Genomic DNA, 21,311 nt, shown 5'->3' with positions numbered 1-21,311 from the left:
AAGACTTGGGTGGAAGCCCCAGGCCAAAACGTCCAGGCAGCAATTCTAACTCGGGGAGGGGTTGGGACTAAGGATTCACTGTGATGATGCACGTTCCACCCACAGGACAGCTGAGAGCTCCTGGCTGTGCCCCCAGATGTGCTCGTCAGGGCGAGGAGGATGAGCCTAGCTAAGGGCACCTGCCAGGATCTGCCTCGGAGCTCGGGAAGCAAGAGAGGGCTTGGAGTTTCTGGAAGGAGGGGTGAGTGACCACGCTGGGGAGAAGGGAAGGAGAACGAGGCCTGAGAAGACATCACAGTGTTTACAGCGGAGGTTGTCCACGGCAGAAAGACAAGAACACAGGAGGCATCGGGAAGCCGAGGTGCGGATTACACGTTGGTGGAGGCTGCTGGGTGGCTCCGAAGGCCCTGGATGAGGCATGTCGGGATCGTCTTTAGTTCCGAGTGTGTCTGCCAAAGCTCCATGCATTGAATCATGCAACCAAGTCTCTTCAGGTGCTAGGTCCCCACAGTCCACATTTAAATGGCCCTGACTCTGGGTAGGTGACTCCTCTGTATCCAAGGTCCTCCTGAGCCCTAGAGAAGGAGGTTGATGGTGGTGATGCCAGCTGCTGTGTGAGTACCAGACGGGAGGCAGTGGCCCTGGCCTGGGTGTGAGCATTTCTGGAACAACGAGGGGTTCCCTTTGTAGCACAGACAGAGCCTGGGCTGGCTACTGATGCTGACTGAGGTGGCAGTGTCCAAAGAGCAGACCGGCCCACAGGCCTCTAGGGCAAGTGTACACAGAGGCCACAGCGAAGGGACGTGGCTGCCATGCTGTGAGTGGACACAACTTCGGGCTGTCCTGACTACGTCCATTGAGTTCAAGTACTTCTGCAAAGGTCAACGAGATGGCCAAGGACCACGGGCTCTGACACTTCCCCAGGTAGGGACAATCTGGGCTCCAGGCCCCTTCCTCAGCACGTCTCAACTCTAGAGAAAGCTGCAAGGAGCCTTTGCCATGGGCGTCTTCACATGGCACCAGTGCTGTAGGGGCAGAGGAGCAGGAGACCTTAAAGGAACGTACATTGCTGCCGGAGTTCCGGAAGCCGCCAAAGGACCTTTAAGCTCAGGAGCAGCTGGAATCAAAGCAGTGATGATGCCTTCCTGGCCTGGGGTTTGTGCTACTTAATGAAAACTAACTGGGGCCAGCATTTTGGCGTAGTAGGTAAAGCCACTGCCTGCAATGCGGGCATCCCATATGGGGCAGCTTTGAGTCCTGGCTGCTCCACTTCCAACCCAGCTCCCTGCTAATGTACCTGGAAAGGCAGTGGAGGATGGCCCAAGTGCTTGGGTCCCTGCTACCTACTTGGAACACCTGGATGGAGTTATGCACTCCTGACTTCAGCCTGGCTCAGTCCTGGCTGTTGCAGGCATTTGGGGGAGTTAAACAGTAGATAGAAGATCTCTCTCCTTCTCTGTGTCTCTCTCCCTCCCACCAACACTATCACTTTGTCTTTCAAATAAATATACAAATGCATGAATCTAAAAAAAGAAATCCCTAAGACATCACAAAATATATTTGCATCCGACTTCCTTTGGCATAGGGATCTAAATTTTCAAGAAGAAAATCCATGAGCTGCAACCATTGTTGCAATTTGTGTGGCTCTGATCCTCAAGGGGAAAGTATGCAGTGTCGTTAACATCATCTTTCTTGTGAGAAGCACTAACAATAGATAAGACTTAAAGAGTTTGACCTGGCACAAGCCCACACGTGTCACTTAACACACGCAAACCCCTGCACTGGGGGGGTTTTCATTGCCCTGGCTTTACAGACAAGGAAAATGAGCTAGGAGGAGATGGAATCTGATACCACATAGCCGACCATCATAGAACTGCATCTCAGCCCGTGTAGCAAGGCTCCAGGGTGTGTGCCCTTGACCATGGTGCTATCGTGCCTCGAGGATGGGGAAGTCGCTCATCAAGAAGGATGCCCAGTGCAGCAGCAGGGAGGAACAAGTCAAAATGCAGCACCAACAACTGGGGAGTGCAGGGACAGAGGTGTGTTCAGGACCCTGGGCCCGCACACAGCCCAGTGTACTGGCTCCCACGTGGGCTGATGAGTGAGCTGGGTCAGGCAAGGCAGACAGGGGAAGAAGTGACAGCCGGAACAGAGGCTCAGAGGGACCTACCCATGATGGGTGCCAGGGTGAAGACAGGGCATTGAACAATGCAGCCGAGTGGGGCTTGGGATTTAGACCATACAGGACCCGGGAGCCATGCTGGACACTGGATCATATCAGAAGTCCTCAGATATGGTCCCTTCAGATGCATTCCCAGGGAAATGACATGGTGGGACATGCACTTTATTTTAGGTAGAATGTGGTGCAACTAGAGCAGGACATGGAGAACGAATGGTAGAAGGGCGAATGCTGCAGGCCAAAGATGAGGGACAGCGAACGCGTGGTAAAGAGACAGCTCCTGACAGGTGACTCTGCTCTGTGCAAGCACTGACTTGATGGTCCTGTTAGCACAGAAGCTGGGAAGTGTGCATTTTGAAGACAGCAGAGGGAAGAGAGTCCTTTTGAATCTCTAGGGGAGCTTAGCCTTTCAAGCTGAACCACCCCCAAGTTGTCTTCCCCATCAGAATCTCTGTGGGGGCAGTGATACAAAGGACAAATGAGAAGCTTCCACACTAGGCTGGAAGATGCCACCACCCTGAGCACCTCCCTCCTCCTCTGTACCCAAGACAACCTCGGGTTACAGGGCTTCTCCCGTGCAGGTGATGCGGCCTGGATCACCCTGCAAGCTTCGGGCCAGCTGCTCACTAGGGACTTCTGCAGATGCGGGGGCCAGCTGGGTTCACTACTGACCTTCTTAAACAGGAACCGGACGGCTGGAGAGGAAAGACATCAGATTCTTCTGGAAGACCAGGAGGTCCACGATCTTCTGAGTCGTTTTGTCCTAGAAGAAAACACAAACAGCTCGTTCAGTGACTGCGTGCTAGCTCTCAGCTCACAGAGCTCATAACAAAAGTGCTATTTCACAGACAGGATGAAGTACAAGCCCGAGCAAACTCCGGTGATGATTCACGTGAGGCTTGGTTGCCGAGGGCTCGGTTACACAGGTAGCCGCTAGCTGGACTCTTCCTGGCTTAGCGGAGCTCACACATCCCGCAGGCTGTGTACATGATAATGACTGGAGCGTTCTAATCTCAACAACTGAAACCCATACTGCAACTTCCGCTCACAAAGTCTTGTATTTTGGAGCATTCGGGATTTTTAGATTCGATGCTCAACCAGTAAAGTCTGTACAAAAGTTCAAAATCCAAACAACTCCTAACTCTGAAAAGCTTTAGGTCCCACGCATTTGGATAAGGGATACTCAGCTGATACTAGCAAGAGACGGTTATAAAAGCAAAGGCTGTAGGCACTGTATTGATTCAGACACTGTGGCTGAGGCTGTTTTTATTGGGCTGTTATCTTCTTGTTGGTTAATACAAAAGACTCCAAAGTTCATGTTTGGGATGCAGACTTTTTAAAAATTGTATTTACTTATCTTCATTTTATTTGAAAGGTAGAGATGCGAATTAGAGACACAGAGAGAGAGATCTTCCATCATCTGGTTCACCGCACAACAGCCAGGGCTGGGCCAGACCAAAGCCAGGAGGCTGAGCTCAACCAGGACCTTCCACGTGGGTGGCAGGGCTCCAAGTACTTGACCCATAACCTGCTGTCTCACAACATGTGCACCGGCAGGAAGCCAGATCAGAAGTGGAGTAGTCAGGACATGAGCCAGGCACTGCTACATACTGCTTCTAGGCACGCCAAGCAGAGACGTAGTTGCTGTGTCAAATGCCTGCTCCAGGAGCACAAATATTCTGGATAAATAGGATGCTCCTTTTCCTAAGTGAAGAAACGAGATCCCAAAGGCTACGCCACCCACAGTCTAGCAGCCAGTTACCAGTCAAGGCAGAAGTTCATCAGACTTAATTTAGGTTCATGGGCTTAGAATAATGCCTTTTCAAAAAGATTTAGGGGACCAGCACTGTGGCCTGAAGTACTGGCATCCCATATGGGCGCCCGTTCTGGTCCCACCTGCTCCTCTTCCAATCCAGCTCTCTGTTATGGCCTGGGAAAGCAGTGGAAGATGGCCCACATCCTTGGGCTCCTGCACCCATGTGGGAGACCTGGAAGAAGCTCCTGGCTCCTGGCTCCTGGCTTCGGATCAGCGCAGCAGATGGAAGACCTCTCTCTCTCTCTCTCTCTCTCTCTCTCTCTGCCTGTCCTCTCTCTGTGTAACTCTGAAAGACAGGCAGACATACACACACAGAGACACACAGAGAGAGATCTTCCATCCACTGGTTCATTCCCCAAATGGTTGCAATGATTAGGGCTGAGCCACGCTGAAGCCAGGAGCCAGGAGCATCTTCTGGGTCTCCCACGTGGGAGCAGGGGCCCAAGCATTTGAGCCATCTTCTGCTGCTTTCCAGGCCATTAGCAGGGAGCTAATGTAGGGATCAGAAGTAGAGCAGCTGGGACATGAACCAGTGCACAATTGGGATGCCTGCATCACAGGCCTCTTATGCCGCAACACTGGCCCCAGAATAGTCACTCTTATGAAAACTTCTGATTCCCAAAACACTCTAAATTTCAAGTTGGCTTTAAATTTATACTCTTTCTAGGTATGAATGTAATTGTCATTTTTTCAATGGAATTCTAACAATAAGCTCCTCTCCATTTTCCAGGGAGAAATGAGTCCCAACAGGGCATGACCAGAGGGACCTTCCCCCATGGTTCGTGCACATTTCCAGCCAGGGCCTGACCTGTGCTAAGCTCCAGAAAGAAACTGCTGTTCCTAAAGGACAGTTTGCTCCTGGCTCCATAGCATCTTGGAAAATCTTGAGATGTTTGGGACGTTAGGCCAATGGAGCAGAAACCTCTCATTACATTGAATAGAAGAGCAGTGCAGAGTCAAATTGCCAAAGGGTGGGTTGCATGAGAAAAACAGAAAAAAGTTCATAGCAATTGAGCATGTGTTGATGCCGGGGCTGTTGCTCCATGTTTTAAACAAATGCGTGATTTTATTCAGTTCTCAGAATTGTCCCAGAGGCAGATAAGCCTGAGTAGTTCTCCACTTTACCTAATGGAGGCACCAACACCCAGAGGTTGAGTTCTTTGGGATCGGGGAATCTCTATTTGAGCATTTGCTACATGTAAACTGCCATGGTGAGTGTACCATGCCTTCAGGGGTCTCACAGTATATTAGGGATGAGGCAGGGGAGGGGATTGGCAGCTTAAGTGTTGTTCAGACTGTGGCTTGCGACCCCTAAGAAGGCCATGAGATTCACCTGGTGGGTCTTGAGTGGCGTTAAAAACAAATCAATGGGGGCTGGCACTGTGGCTTAATGGGTAAAGCTGCCTCCTGCTGTGCTGGCACCACCCCCACTCCCACCCCATATGGGCACCAGTTCAAGTCCTGGCTGCTCCACTTCCAATCTAGCTCTCTGCTGTGGCCTGGGGAAGCAGTAGAGGATGGCCCAGATCCTTGGGCCCTTGCACCCACGTGGGAGACCAAGAAGAAGATCCTGGCTTCAGATCAACCCAGCTCTGGCTTTTGCAGCCACCTGGGGAGTGAACCAGCAGATGGAAGACCTCTCTTTCTCTTTCTCTATCTCTGCCTCTGCCCTTCTGTAACTCTGCCTTTCAAATAAATAAATAAATCTTAAAAAAAAAAAAAAAGAAAAGAAACCAATGAACAACTAAAATAGAAGAAAATAACAGTGTAGAAAATAGTATGCATACAGTCAAGATAAGGAACATGTGTGTACCAATCATACATGTGTCTTTGTACTGGTTTGTAATACAAAATACACTTTTTTGGGGCTGGTGCTGTGGCACAGTAGGTTAACCTTCTGCCTGCAGCCCCATCATCCCATATGGGCACTGGTTCAAGTCCTGGCTGCTCGTCTTCAGACCCAGCTCTCTGCTATGGCCTGGGAAAGCAGTGGAAGATGGGCCAGGTCCTTGGGCCCCTGCACCTGCATAGGAGACCCAGAGGAAGCTCCTGGCTTCGGATCAGCCCAGCTCTGACCACTGCAACCATTGGGGAGACCTATCTCTCTGTCTCTCAGTGTCTGTAACTCTACCTCTCAAATAAAATAAATAAAATCTTTTTTAAAAAGTACACTTCCTTTTGTAAGTGATAATAAAAAAAAAAAACTGTGACATTTTTGGGGTTATAGAACAAAGTGACAAGGGTGCTACTAGAGGTTCTTACACAATGGTGATGGCGAGGAGGGGCAAGTGCCCAAGTATCTGCCCAGGAGTTCATTAGCACCTGGCCCCAGAGGGAGCTGGGTGCAGGTTTGGTTCCTCACCAAGGAGAAGGGCCCACATCTAATACTCAGAGCTAGGAAGAGCTTGAAGAGGCCTGGTAGGAAGGTTCAGGGATGAGAAAGGAAAACAGAGTTGGGATGCCCATCTCCGGTAGCCTGGGCTAGAAGGGTGGGCACCTGCACAAGGAGATACAATAAGACCAACAAGAACAAGTTCTGTGTTTGCAGCCTCGAGAAGAGTGGGTTAAACCATAACAAGATGGAACCCCATGTCTAGCCTAATTGCTAGTACATCCTCAAGCTCTGGTGGGATCAGGAAGGAATCTCTTCCCACAGTCCGCTGTTGTGACAACCCAAGGGCGCCTTGGAGGCCGGAAGGCCGGGAGCAGGAAGCCAGACGTGGGACCCTTCAGATGAGCTTAATCCCAAGAGTAGAGCCTCCTGGGGAACGTACGGCAATATCCCTTATCAGCAAATAATAGCTGTGAAATCTGTTACTTTAATAAAGCTTCCTCTAGACATATTCTGGATACTTTGTTTATTAGTTGAGGATTTGTAGCAATATACTAGGTGGTCACACGGAGACATTTCCTTAGCTCTCTCTAGGATGGCTTCCAGGCAAGAGAATAAAGACCTACTAATAGAGTCACCTGTGTCACGCATGCTGTGAGGCCTCTGACACAGGCTATGCAATGACCAGGAGCTGAAGTGCACACAAATTCATCCTATTATTTCAGTGACTTGGTTATTGCATTTTTTGAAAGTTTTTATTTAATGAATACAAATTTCATATGTACAGCTTTTAGGGAGGTTATTGCATTTTGTTGTTCTTAACAGGCAATGACATGAGATGATGTCAGAATTTATTATTTTGGGCTGGCATTGTGGCACAGTGGGTCAAACCACTGCTTGAGTGACTGGCATCCCACACCAGAGTGCCCGTTCAAGTCCCAGTTACTCCACTTCCTATCTACCCCTAGCTTCATCTGGGTCTCCCACCTGGGTGGCAGGGGCACAAACAGTTGGGCCGTCTTCTGTCCTTTACCCAGACCATTAGCAGGGGGCTGGATCAGAAGTGGAGCAGCTGGGACATGAACTGGCATCCACCAGGGATGCCAGTGTCACAGGCATTGGCTTTACCCACTATATCACAGCACTGGCCCCAGCTCCCTGCTAACGAGACTGAGAAGGCAGTAGAAGATGGCCCAGATACTTGTGGCCCTGCCTCCCACCTGGGAGACCTACATGGTGTTCCAAGCTCCTGGCTTCAGTCTGTCCCAGAACTGGACAAGTAGGCACTTGGAGAGTGAACCAGCAAATGGAAAATCGATCTCTCTCTCTCTCCGCCCCCCTCCTTCTCTGTTGCTGAGCCTTTCAAATGAAAACTTTTTTTAAGAGATTAATTATTTTATGTATTCAGTTTCTATGTGCACTTACAAAAATAGTGACAAGAATTGAATACTATACACAATAAACAGCCTTAGAAGCATATAGAAAAATAACAACTTAGGGGCCAGCATTGTGGCTCAGCAGGTTAAGCCACCGCCTACAACACCAGCATCCCATATGAGTGCTGAGTCCTGGCTGCTCTGCTTCCAATCCAGCTCCCTGCTAATGCACCTGGGAAAGTAGCAGAAGATGGCCTACGTGCTTGGGCCCCTGCCATCCATGTAGGAGACCCGGATGTTGTTTCAGGCTCCTGGCTTCAGCAGGGCCACATTCTAGCTGTCGAAGCCATTTGGGGTGTGAACCAGCAAATGGAAGATTCTCTCTCTCGCTCTCTCACTCTTTCTCTCTTTCTCTTTTCTCCCTCTCCATCTGTCTGTGCCTCCCTCTCTCTGTAACTCTGCCTTTCAAATAAAATAAAATAAATCTTAACAAAAAAAAAGAAAAACGAGTATTTATGCTTTATGTTTCTTCACCATCCTATATGACAGAGCCTAATAAATAACAAGTTCACCTTCATCACTGGTGATAGGTGAGGCAAGAACACTAGCACATGTTGAAAGCAGGAGAAACAGGGCATGATTTTATTCCATTAAGAAGCAAATGGAATAGTTGATGTGAAAGTGCTTCATCAACCAAAAGGTATTCTGCAAGTGTTTACCATTGTAGCTATAATCACTGAGGCTGATACATTATCAAGTAACACAATTAAAAGTATTAGGGCCCACAAGTAAATGAAATTGTATTTGATAATTCCTGAGGATATAGTTTTTCACACATCTTTATTTTTCAGCCAAGGATTCAGGCTGAACTAGCAGGCCCAAGGATCAACAGAATGAGGCACTGTGTGTGATGCATAATTGCTCTCCAGAACAGAAGTGTACGATGGACTTGGGTTAAGAAACAGGTCCTTGTATCTTCACCGGCTGGATGACCAAACAGGAACAGAGAAGGTAAGTTACCTGCCAGGGGTCACACAGCAGCAAAATCAGAACTACCCGCTCCTTCCCCCCTACGCACACCATCCCTAACACCAGAACCTTCGCTTTTCCCCCCAAGCTTGCACACGATTTTGGTCTGCTTTTCCTCACAGGGCTACGATCTGTTTTCTAACTCTGTCCAAACCCCAGATGATCATAAGTAATGCAGTGCTTATACAGGGGGTCTTCAGCAAGCTGAGAGTGGGGGCTGGGCATTTAGCCCAGGGCTAAGATGATGCATCCCATATTGGAGCCAGGGATGCACGTTTTGGGGAGAAAACTATGAAAATACAAGAAAGTGAAAGATGACCGTAGAGAGCCAGAAGAGTAGCCGGGGTGGGGGGGAAGGGCGGGGACTGTGCTTGGGGGTGGGTGGGATGCAGGCAGCTCTGGAGCCGGAAGTCAGGTTCTGCTCTCTGGCTTGCCTTGCGTGGTGTTTGCCAACACCATTCATTAAGCCTTACACTGATTTGTGTGCCTTTCTGTGTTGCGGGCTTTTATTCTTTTAAACTGAAGAGATTTACATAAAGAAATATGTCTGAGACAGAGGAGTAGCAACACAATGACTGATGAGCTGTTATCCCCAGGACCAGAACTAGAACATGGAAGCCCACATTTCCTTCAACTGTGAAATGAGAGATTCCATTGTTGGGGCCCGGTGGCACAGAATACAAGCCTACTTCTAAAAGCTCATGGGAAACACATCCTGTGAAAACATCACATATGGACTTAAAAAAAACCTGAACTTTCTAAAGTTCCCCTGTGTATGCTGTGTCCATCGCTGGGTCCCCGCCTGGCTCTGCCCCTCTAAGGTCAGGTTCAGGTTTTGATGGCCAGTCGGTCTCCTCTATTGTGACAACACACGGGAAGGTGTGATTAGCTTTGCAACTGAATTTTGTAAATGCCTGATATCCAAAATGCACGAGTTTCTCGGCTTTGTTTCTTGGCTTTTAGGTTTTAAGCAAGTTTAGAGCAGCTCAAAATTTCCTCTCGTACAGGAACAGTCACCATGGAGCCCAGGTGAACCAGGGCCAGCAGTCTCACCACCTGCAGAGCCCCCGAGCCTGCACGGGCAGAGGCTACCGCTGGCCTCCTGGCCTCCCTCCAGGCGCGAGGCAAGAAAGCACCGTGCGATCGAGGTTCAGCTTCGCCCCCTGTTCTATGGCTTTCCCCTTTTCTGTTTATTTGCGCATGGGGCTGTTGAACACAGGGGCACAGAGAGTGGGGGAGAAAGCCACAGCCATGAGGACACGAGTGATTTCCAGTCACAATAAACACTCCCAGAGAGGGAGGAAGACGGTAAGCGATAGATTTCCCTTCGAACAGTCTTTAAAATAAATGCACAGCCTTGGAGGAGGCAGCCTACACGTTTCCACTGGACGAAAAGGCACGGAAGGAAGCAGCTCTCTGCAGGCTGCCTGCCCTGGCCCAGGCCCCACTCCAGACCACGGCTGGCGACAGAGTATCTGGCGACCGTCTACAACACCAAGTCGTCTGGACTGCTCCAAAATTCAACAAGGGTTCTATCCGTTGCATTAGGCCTTGGCAGTGGGACATCCAGGGAGACACGGCTCTGACATATTCTGCAGAGCATCCTGCGTCCACCAAGCTGAGTCCTGGAGTGCTGAGAATCGCTGTGGTGGTTTAGAAACCCAGCCACACAGGCCTGTGGCTGAGAGCAAGCCAAAAGTATGTCTGGGCTAGCATGTTTTGTTTTTTAAAGATTTACTTATTTGATAGGCAGATTTACAGAGAGAGAAGGAGAGACAGAGATCTTCCACCACTGGTTTATTCTCCAAATGGATGCAATGGCTGGGGCTAGGCCAGGCCAAAGCCAAGAGCCTAGAACTCCATCCAGGTCTCCCATGTAGTTGGGAGGAGCCCAAGTCCTTGGGCCATCATCTGCTGCTATCCCAGATGTATTAGCAGAGAGCTGGATCAAAGTGGAGCACCTGGGAATCGAACCAGTTCTCATATGGGATGCTGGTGTTGCAGGCGATGGCTTGACCCACTGCACCACGATGCCAGCCCCGGCCATCACATTTGGGAGCTGATTCCCCTGAAGCATGGAAGTGAAATTCACATAGGTTTAAGGCAACTTACGATTGTGGGGAAACAATACAAGGGATCCGATTTTCTTCATCTACCTCTGGGGACCGATCCCTTCTAGTGGCTGAGTCCATTGTCACTCAGCTTTTCTCACTTTGAATAAGGCCAGGCATCATGGTATGGGACACACCAGGCACTTGGAGGCCCCAGATCACAGCCGCCAACAAAAGGCTTGATACTCCCATCGTGGCCAGAGTGACTATAAGAGCAGGTTCTCTGGAGTCCATTAAGAAGGGGAAAGCTCTCATTTTCAACATGAAAAGGAACCCCCTCCCCCTCCTAATACACATCTCACACTAACAATCTGGACTGGGAAGAGGTCCCATCAGGTGACCAATTCTTTCAGGTCTATCAAATTTCCATTCTAAACGCCCTCTTTATTTGTTACTGAAAGCAGCAGTTCATTAACATGTTGAGTTGAAGGATGAGCAGGACATATGGCAGATTTGCAAGGTGACCTAATGCTCCCCCTAGAGCTGTGCGGTGTGCTACCTGCGAGGCCATATGCAGTGGGCCTGATTATATACTAAGGATGTGAAGATGCACACTTGACTCATGTATTTGTAAGAGTACACTCTGTATAATGGAAAAACAATACACCTATTATCTGCAGGTACTTCAAAAAGTGTGTGGGAAAATGGAATTAAAAGGTAAGTTACACTTTAGTTCAAAAGACTTTGGAAATTTGTATAGTTTCTTCATTGTACACATTTTCCACGAACTTTTTATGCATGGATTTCAAAATTATTTGCACCAAAATAAGTTTCTTTTTAGAAAAATATTTATCTTTGTATTTGAAAGTCAGAATTATGGAGAGAGGGAGAAACAGAGAGAGAGAGATTAATCTTCCATCAGTTGGATCACTCCCCAAAAGGTCACAATGGCCAGGGCTGGGGCAGGAGCTTCCTCTGAGTGTCCTATGTGGGCACAGGGGCCCAAGGACTTGGACCATCCTCTGCCGCCTTCCCAGGCACATTAGCAGGGAGCTGGATTGGAAGCAGGGCAGCCAGGACTCAAACTGGTGCATATATGGGATGCCAGAGCCACAGACCACAGCTTAATCTACCATATCACTTTTTTTCCCTTGTAAACACCTCTATTTTTTATTCCAAGGAGCACACGGGTCAAGGCTCTCAAGCCTGTCTGTCACCATATCACTTTTTTTTCCCTTGTAAACACCTCTATTTTTTATTCCAAGGAGCACACGGGTCAAGGCTCTCAAGCCTGTCTGTCACCATATCACTTTTTTTTCCCTTGTAAACACCTCTATTTTTTATTCCAAGGAGCACACGGGTCAAGGCTCTCAAGCCTGTCTGTCACCATATCACTTTTCTTTGTTTCTTTGGGAGTGGGGGAGAGAGTACTCTCACGTGCTGGTTTGCACTCCAAATGCCCCAACATCTGGAGGTGGACCAGGCTGAAGCCAGGAGTTAGGAAGTCAGTCTGGGTGACAGGGTGACAGGGACCCAAGTACTTGAGCCATCACCTGCTGTGTCCCAGTGTATGCATTAGCAGGAAGCTAGTTTGGGAGTAGAGCTGGGACTCCAACTGGGATGTGGGTTCCCTAAAGTGTGTCTTACCCATCACGGCAAACCCCTGCATGTCTCTCTAAACCATACAGGGCAGTCAACTCTAATTCACTAACTGTCATTCTGAGCCAACAGCCATCAGTGAATCATGTTTAGTGTCCAAGCATAAGGCTGCTTTCCATCTTTGGACAAAAATCCACTTGAAAGTCAGGCTTAGGGCCGGCGCTATGGCTTAACAGGCTAATCCCCCGCCTTGTGGCGCCGGCACACAGGATTCTAGTCCCGGTCGGGGTGCCGGCTTCTATCCCGGTTGCCCCTCTTCCAGTCCAGCTCTCTGCTATGACCCGGGAAGGCAGTGGAGGATGGCCCAAGTCCTTGGGCCCTGCACCCGCATGGGAGACCAGGAGAAACGCCTGGCTCCTGGCTTCGGATCAGCACGATGCACCGGCCACAGTGGCCATTGGAGGGTGAACCAACGGCAAAGGAAGACCTTTTTCTCTGTCTCTCTCTCTCACTGTCCACTCTGCCTGTCAAAAAAAAAAAAAAAAAAAAAGTCGGGCTTAGTCTCACTCCAGTCAGCACTGATCTGAGTTCCACCCTCCTTATCACTTTGCTCTCCAGAAGCTAGAGCTGGATTCTAATTCTTAGAAAAATCTCTTGAGTCTCTACGCTGTCAGGCCTTCTCATATCTCCTTCGAACCATGACATAGTTTTCTAACCATCCGTCCATCATTCAGTCTCTCCCAAACCAATCTGTCACATTATAGCCAGAATTACTTCCTGGGACATAGATAGGCTTGGGCCACTTCTCTGTTATAGGACTTTAATGGCTGCTTGTTGCCTAGGAGATACAGCCCAAACAAACCATCACAGTATACAGCCTGTGTATAGTCCAGTCGGCCTGGGAGACCAGGCTAAAATGCCTTCCAGTACCAACCAACGACCACTCAGGCATCCGCTCAGTGAACGTCTCCTGGGCTCTTGTGAAAAAACAATAGGATTCAGGAATCTGGAAAAGAGGAAGACCCCTTCCGAAATCTCAGGGTGCACATTGACAGGAAATATGGAATTGCAAATAAAAACAGCTGAGCGTAATCAGTGCAATTGGACCCCAGTCTGGTAGATCCACCTTATGTCCAGTAAATCCCCACTCAACCATTTTCCCTGAGTTCCATCCATGTTGAATTTTTTTTTTTTTTTTTTTTTGCTATCTAAAAGAGTGCCTGGTTCTTGGATCCCTGCGTATCTTGAAGTCACCCCTAGCACTGACAGCGCCTTTCCCTGTGCTGCTGTCCTCTGACCGTGTGCATGGGCTACCACCACCCAATGTCCTCCCGCTCTGTGAGGCCTTCCCTGACACCGTAGGCGTAATTACCCGCTCTGTTTCTAGGGCGGCTACAGTTCTTGGTGTACACCCTATTACAGCAAATTCTTACAGTGTGTTGCAATTACAAGAGTATCTTCAGCAGCCAGCTCTGTGGCATAGTGGGTAAAGCCACCACCTGTAGTGCCAGCGTCCCATACGGATGCCGGGCCAGTTGCTCCACTTCCGATCCAGCTCTCTGCCATGGCCTGGGAAGGCAGTAAGGGATGGCCCAAGTCCTTGGGCCCCTGCACCCATGTGGGAGACCTGGAAGAAGCTCCTGGCTCCTGGCTTTGGATCAGCACAGCTCAGGCCATTGGGGTCATCTGGGGAGTGAAGAAAGAGCGGATGGAAGACCTCTTTCTGTCTCTCTGAAACTCTGCCTTTCAAATAAATAATTTTTTTTTTTTAAAAAGAGTACTTGACAGAATTGCTGGGACATAGAATTAAAAGATGCTTGCTTTGGTGCAAAAAAAATCCATTCTTTTTTTATAGCACATATTTCCATGAAATTTTTGAAAATATTTCATTTTTTTAAGCATCTGTGCTTCCCGTGACAATAGGCTACATTGAGGGCAGCATCTATGGTTTAACCACTTGTAATTTCTTCAGCTCCTCCCCTACCAACTGGCACACAAATGTGCTAGAATGAAACGGCAGAGCCAGTGTTGTGGCACACGGGCATAAACCATTGCTTGGGCGCCTGGTTCAAGTCCTGCTCCTCTGCTTCCAATCCAGCATTTCTGCTAATAGACCTGGGGAGGCAGCAGATGATGGTTTGAGTAATTGGGTTCTTGCTGCCCACGTGGGAGACCCAGATGGAGTTCCTGGTTCCTGGCTTTGGCCTGGTCCAGCACTAGCTGTATTGGGCATTCGGGTAATGAACCAGCAGACAGGCAGTCTCTGTCAGTCTGTCTTCCAAACAAATAGATAAAACTAAAAGAAAGAAAGAAAGAAAGAAAGAAAGAGGGAGGGAGGGAGGGAAAATGGCAGAGCAGTCAGTCAGCAGGGGCTGACTCCTAGGCAAGGGGCCTCGGTGTGGGGGTATCGGAAGCAGTGCCTCTTTCTGTGTGCCCAAGCCCTGAATCGATGTGGGGAAAGGTGATACCTGTGTGGCTGAGCCTAGCCCAGGCCCCAGAGGGCTGTGGTCCCAACACGGGAGGTAGAGGAGGGGCAGTGTGGGGCTAGGGCAGTGTGGGGGTAGGGCAGTGGTGCTCTGCACATGAGGGGTGTCCATCAGGCTGTGCCCCCTGCTCAGCAAATCACCCCCCGCAGCTGAACCAGTATCTTCTGCTTCTGTAGGGTACAGTAAATGAATGTCTGGGCTCTGAGGAGGCTTCTAGCAGTGTTCAACTTTGTCTGGGGCCAATATCTTAAGGCCACTGGTATAAATATCAAAAAAGAAATGTGGGGGCCAGCGCTGTGGCGTAGCAGGTTAAGCCCTCGCCTACAGTGCCAGCATTCCATTTGGGCGCCAGTTCGAGTCCTGGCTGCCCCACTTCCCATCCAGCTCCCAGCTAATGCACCTGGGGATGCAGCAGAAGATGGACCAAGTCCTTGGGCCTCTACACTCACGTGGGAGACTTGGAGGAAGCTCCTGGCTCCTGGCTCAGCCTGCCATAGCCCTGGTTGTTATGGGGAGTGAACTAGCGAGTAGAAGACCTCTCTCTCTGTCTCCACCTCTCTCTGTAACTCGACCTTTCAAATAAATAAATAAAATATTTAAAAAAAAGAAATGTGGAATCTAACTAAAATTAAATATTTACTTTATTCCCCCTCCCCCACCTTCCTGCCTGCCTGTACACTTGTACAACTGGAAGATGTCATTTTTATATACCTGAACACATTATTAGACAATCCATTTTATTTCTTAAAACATCTATTTTCACACCGGGTTCTAGTCCCGGTCAGGGCGCCGGATTCTGTCCCGGTTGCCCCTCTTCCTGTCCAGCTCTCTGCTGTGGCCCAGGAGTGCAGTGGAGGATGGCCCAAGTGCTTGGGCCCTGCACCTGCATGGGAGACCAGGAGAAGCACCTGGTTCCTGGCTCCTGGCTTCAGATCAGCGGGGTGCGCCGACCACAGTGCTCTGGCTGCAGCGGCCACTGGGGGGTGAACCAACGGAAAAAGGAAGACCTTTCTCTCTTTCTCTCTCTCTCTCACTGTCCACTCTGCCTGTCAAAAAAAAAAAAAAAAACTTTCTTTCCCTTTGGTCTGAAAGGGAGGTTTTTTCTACTTACTGTATACTTCGCTGATGGCGAAGTGAATCTAGCTATGAGATTATTATTTGAGTTCTTATTTTGGCTATGCTATTACAGAAAAATGTTAGCCATCTCTTTTATAAGGTCTAAAGATTAAATTGTGCATCCTACAGATTCCTTCATAATAGAATTAGTTTCCTACCTTGAAGAGAATAGAGAAATGAAAGAACAAGTTGGGCTTAGAATAGAGAATTGAGGGAGCAAGTCCTAGATCGCTTGCTGACAGTAGCAATATCACATGAATACTTAGCAAACCGTTTCAACCATTAGATAACAACTTAAGAAAACATTTACCAGAAGGTCCAATGCCTTCTATAAATTTTAAGAATCATGTATTTGAAAACACCTCTTAAATATCTAACATGGTGTAGTTTGTTTAGCCAGTAAACTTAAGCACAACCATCTAAAATGTTTTTAGTTTCTTTCTACCAACAAGTCTAAAACATATGATACACAGATTCAGGTCCCATAAATTAAAATGTATCTTTGATTGATTTTAGCAGCTTAAATTTATGGACAATCTTATCTATAAGCCATTTAAAATAAAACTCTTAATAAAATTTCCCCATGTGGACATACAATATGTACACACATATAATATAGCATAATAGACCAATATATCAATTTTAATAATAGCTTTTAAAATCTTTAACTCTTTTTGTAGATTGCCAATTGATTTGAATTGCTTTTTCTTTTTAGTAACCTCAGTTAACCATACTTTCTCTCAGTTGGTACTGTTAATACATTATTGGCTTCATCTGTTTACAGAGCCATCCCAAAGTACTGAATACAATAAAAGTGGCTGGAAAAAGTCCATAGGAACCTATAGGAGGACAGCTAAACACAGAACCAACAACGCTTTAGTTTTATGAGCAGCAGATCATATATAACTGTGGATGACAAAAGACTTTAAGTCGCCATGTTTAAAATTATAAACTCATCAACCAACAAGAGGCACTTGCTTACTTCACAGTATTTTTGAAAGCACCTGTAGGATTTTACAAGTATTTAACCCTTTAAGCCTCTGGGGCTTTCTCATTAAGATAACTATCATGTCTAGTAACACAAGATCATTAGACTTTTAATTCTCAAACATTTGTATTAATAGCATTTTCCATTATAGAAACTTAAAGTCTGGTACCACATCACATCTTGACAGTCCTTCTAATATACTCCAAATAGACTGATTATTTGGTGTCTCTATAAGATGAGAGACATAGGTCCTTCAATTTTTTCAGTTGGGCCCAAACTGGAAAAACCAAAGTCCAGGATTTACTGGAAATTTTAGAGAACAGATTGTTTGAAACTTTGATTTTTTGAATGCCTGTCAAGAATGCCAAGAAGGCTCAAAATCCAAAATATCTGGTTGAAATAATCAGCGAAGTATACAGTAAGTAGAAAAAACCTCCCTTTCAGACCAAAGGGAAAGAAAGTTTTAAAGTGAGAATATAATTTTCCTCATGGGCATTGTCTACCTTAGAAAAACTACTACAGAACATGCCTGTGACTATAGACTTGTAGTTCAGGACACCGAAGATTAGAGATGGGACACGGGCACTCCCTTGACTTGCATCCTCTGGTCTGCTTTAACACAAACCAGGAGGAAAAGAAAGCTCGGCATCAGAAGCAATGGGTGGCAGGCCTATTAATGGCTGATCTGTACAGTGATCTGCCCTCAAGGAGACCCAACAGGCCAGTCCACTGCAGTGGCTTTCAATGTGGTAAGCCTGGGCTTCAGCAGAAGTCAGCTTGTGAAGAGCTCTGGCAGCTCTGCCAAGAGTTGGATCACTGGAAATGGACCTGCCCTGGAGTCGAAGGATGCCCAGGTCAGAGCCACAGATCTTATTGGCTCTAAGCTGAAAAGCCCTTCACTCAGCCCAACTTCCAAAGTGACCACTGCAGCTGAGGGTATGGTCAAGTAGGGTCAGCAACATTGCAGGCAGAACTGTAAATTTCTTGTTAGAGATGCCACCTGCCTTTACCTGGCCAGCTCTCCTCCCAGGCCAGCCAAGTAATGAAAGTCAACAGAGTGCCTTCCCCTAGGAGGTTCACACCGCCCTTAGGATATACCCCATGTGAAGAGATAGATTGGTCTGGGCCTTGAATTTACAAGGCCTAAAGCCCACCAGATTATTATCAAGCCCCTTCTATCAGGTTCTATTTGCCTCTCAATCAGAAAAATTACTTGTAGCTTAGACAGCACCTTTCTTAGCTCCTCTAATAATGACTCTGTCCTTTGTTCTAGGCCCTGTCTAGTGCACTTGGGCCTCATTCCTTTGTAATCATAACCTCTACTCTACCACCAATGGCTCTACTCCCAACATGTGTGTACTGATGGTCCTCTTCCCCACTTAATGCTGTATAATTGTTCAAACCTGGTAAATGCCACTCTTAGGATCATTGGTTACTATCCTCACTCTGTCTTTTATGACCTTGTCTAAATATGATCAGAGTCGGCAAACTTGGAAGGCTTCCATAGCCTTGGCAACTCATGACGACAGCCTAGGGTGGTTACTGGCGCCATAAACTAGAGTGTCAATTTGTTGGGTCAACAACAGGAGCCACTGTGCACTTGCTCCTCATGTGGGATCTCTGTCCTTAATGTGCTGTACATTGTGATTTAATGCTTAACTAGTACTCAAACAGTATGTTTCACTTTGTGTTTCTGTGTGGGTGCAAACTGTTGAAATCTTTATACTAAATTGATCTTCTGTATATAAAGAGAATTGAAAATGAATCTTGATGCAAATGGAAGGGGAGAGGGAGCGGGAGGGGGGAGGGTTGCGGGTGGGAGGGAAGTTATGGGAGGGGGAAGCCATTGTAATCCATAAGCTGTACACTGGAAATTTATATTCATTAAATAAAAGTTAAAAAAAAATGCAAAAAAAAAAAATTCTACTTTAACTAATTTTTTTTGAAAGGCAGAGAGACAGATGAAGAGAGATCTTCCATTCATTGGTTCACTCTCCAAATACCTGCAACAGCCAGAGCTGGGCCAGGCCAAAGCCAGGAGCCTAGAATTCAATCTGGGTCTTCTACCCAGGCAGCAGGGACCCAAGGACTTGAACCCTCCACCACCTGCTGCCTCCTAGGGTCTGCATTAGCAGGAGGCTGGATTTGAAGTAGAGTAAGCGGAACTCAAACTAGAAACTCGGATGTGGGCCGCAGGCATCCACACGGGGACTGCACCACTGTGCCAAACACCTGCTCCCACTGTTCACCTTAGAGCCATTCATTTAGTCTTTACTCCAGCAAAAGCAGTAGGATGGGGAAGCTACACTGAAGAAATTCAAAATCCAGTGACTACATCTGAGGTCCCTGACAGTCCTGCCATCCTTCACAGAGTAAGATGTTCCAAACTGTACATATTTATTAGGGAGGAACCCAAACAAACAAATTAATAACTCAATCAATTGATTAAATAATAAGCCCATCCCCTCTTCTATGCTAAATTGTGGTGGCTTTCCCAGCAAACTGACTGAGCCAAAGCTCACCTGATGGAGCAGTAGACCTGAGTGTGTACATGTGCAGCTCAGGGTCTGTGAGAGGTGGGCACACCTGGACCTAGACATCTCTGCTCTGGCTGCCCCCAGAGGAGCCGGAGGCGACTGCAAACTGCCAGTGCTCTCTTGGCCACAGGCAGCGGGGGCCGTGGACGTGGGTTCTTCCCCAATTACTGGGATCCATGGGCTCATCCATCCTGTGACTGTGGGCTCCCAGAAGGCTCTACTTCCTTCTCCATGGACACAGGGGGGAGGGTTGACCCTCACGTGTCGGCCGACCCACTGCCCATCCTCTACCTGCATTCATCTCACAGGAAAAAGCACAGGCTACGGGTGTGCCCTTGCCCGGGAATGGCCTGTTGGGATCCAAGGCAGGCTCTGGAACATAGGGATCAGTCCCCAGCCTCTGGCCTGGGAGCCATTCCCAGGGCCTTCAGCCTGGTTGGGTTTTAAGCCTAGAAGACTCCCCCAAGGCAAACCCCACCAAGTCCGTCCTGCTGGGATCCAGACTGGCCTTCCCCGGAAGATCGGTCAGGAAGAGCCATTCCAGGAAGCCATGCGGAAAACCAAAATTATGCTCCTGGAGTCTGAGAAGGCACATTCCAGGGCAGCGGGCGCCCTCCTCCAGGGGCGGCCGGCACGCACGTCGGGATCGGTAACAGAACTTGCTTCCTGCTTCTTGTGTGGTGTAAGCAGCATCCCTTTGGAACGTGAGCGTACAATGAACTTCAGAGAGACAAGGAGCTCCACCTAATGAAGTTTCAGAACTGCTGCTACCCCATGTACAACCCCCCCAGAGCCTTTGCAACCAAATGCAGTTCTGGCCCAGGGAGCAGCTGGGTCCCGCAGAGGCAGCCCCTGGCTTGGGAGGAGAGCAGGAAGGTGCCGGCATCAGCACCCCCACCCCCACCCCCCCCATCCCAGACCATTGAGTGGCTGCCAGGCTACACCCAGCCCCTCCCCCACCCCCAGGACCCCCTGGCCACACATTCCTCCCAGCCATTCGCATACATGCTAACCTAAAACAGGGCCACTTATAAAAGGGCTTGTGTTTAACTTTCTTCTGTTTAATTCCCGTGCTTTCTTCCAGCTACCCAATCTGTACATAATTAAAATCATATTGCGGCAAACGCTGAATGGTATGAAAAGTTTTACCATATGTACACAACCGACTCGCTGTAGAATGATCCCATTAACGAGGGGCGAGCCCGGCTGATTTTGGAGTGGACCTTATATGCTTTGGATCGGTTCTGCTTCTCGCTTCAACGACTGCTGTCTGTGTCGCTTAACCCTTTGTCACCGGTGCGTTCCTGCACTCCAGCAACACGGACCACTGCGCCCTCGTCAAAACCTCAGGAGGAAGCCGCCTTTGAAACATTTGCGCTTTCTGAACCCAAATTCACCTTCTCAGTCATGACAGACAGGGCGGGGCGGGGGGGGAGGGGCACAGATAGATGCAATCATGGCTTCCTAATCCCAGAGAGGAGGGTGCACCTTGAAGAGGGAAGAGGGAATTTTAGGAAAAAAGAGGGTGTATTGGACCATTGTAGATAATAAAGGTGCAAAATGCATGTCCCTGGAGGTAGCAGAGAAAATATAAACAGATTCAAGAAAGAGCTAGCAAAGGTCTGCGTCCGTCCCACCCACCTTGTAAAACAACCCGGAGGCCTTGTCAGGGAGAGGGTGGGACTTTGGTCTGAGTCTCTGGGTTGGCCCTACCCAGACTTGATATGATTTGGAGATAAGGCGGCCACCAAGTGCCATTCTGCTATCAAGCCACTGCTGCAGACCTGAGCCTGAGTTGAAGT

General features: G+C 48.3%; 1 protein-coding gene across 1 annotated transcript in view; it reads right to left on the bottom strand.

The window, feature by feature from the left end:
- SCAF8 (SR-related CTD associated factor 8) overlaps positions 1 to 21,311 on the bottom strand; it is a 229,752-nt gene that overhangs the window by 7,198 nt on the left and 201,243 nt on the right. Inside the window, exon 22 of the transcript XR_009865532.1 lies at positions 2,852 to 2,942. The gene's annotated coding sequence lies outside the window, so the exon portion shown is untranslated. The remainder of the gene's footprint in view (positions 1 to 2,851; positions 2,943 to 21,311) is intronic.

Source organism: Lepus europaeus, chromosome 3 (genome assembly GCF_033115175.1).
Source record: "Lepus europaeus isolate LE1 chromosome 3, mLepTim1.pri, whole genome shotgun sequence".
In the NCBI taxonomy this organism is placed as follows: Eukaryota; Metazoa; Chordata; class Mammalia; order Lagomorpha; family Leporidae; genus Lepus; species Lepus europaeus.
Note: the sequence above shows the minus strand (reverse complement) of the source record. Positions and strands in the feature narration are given on the sequence as shown.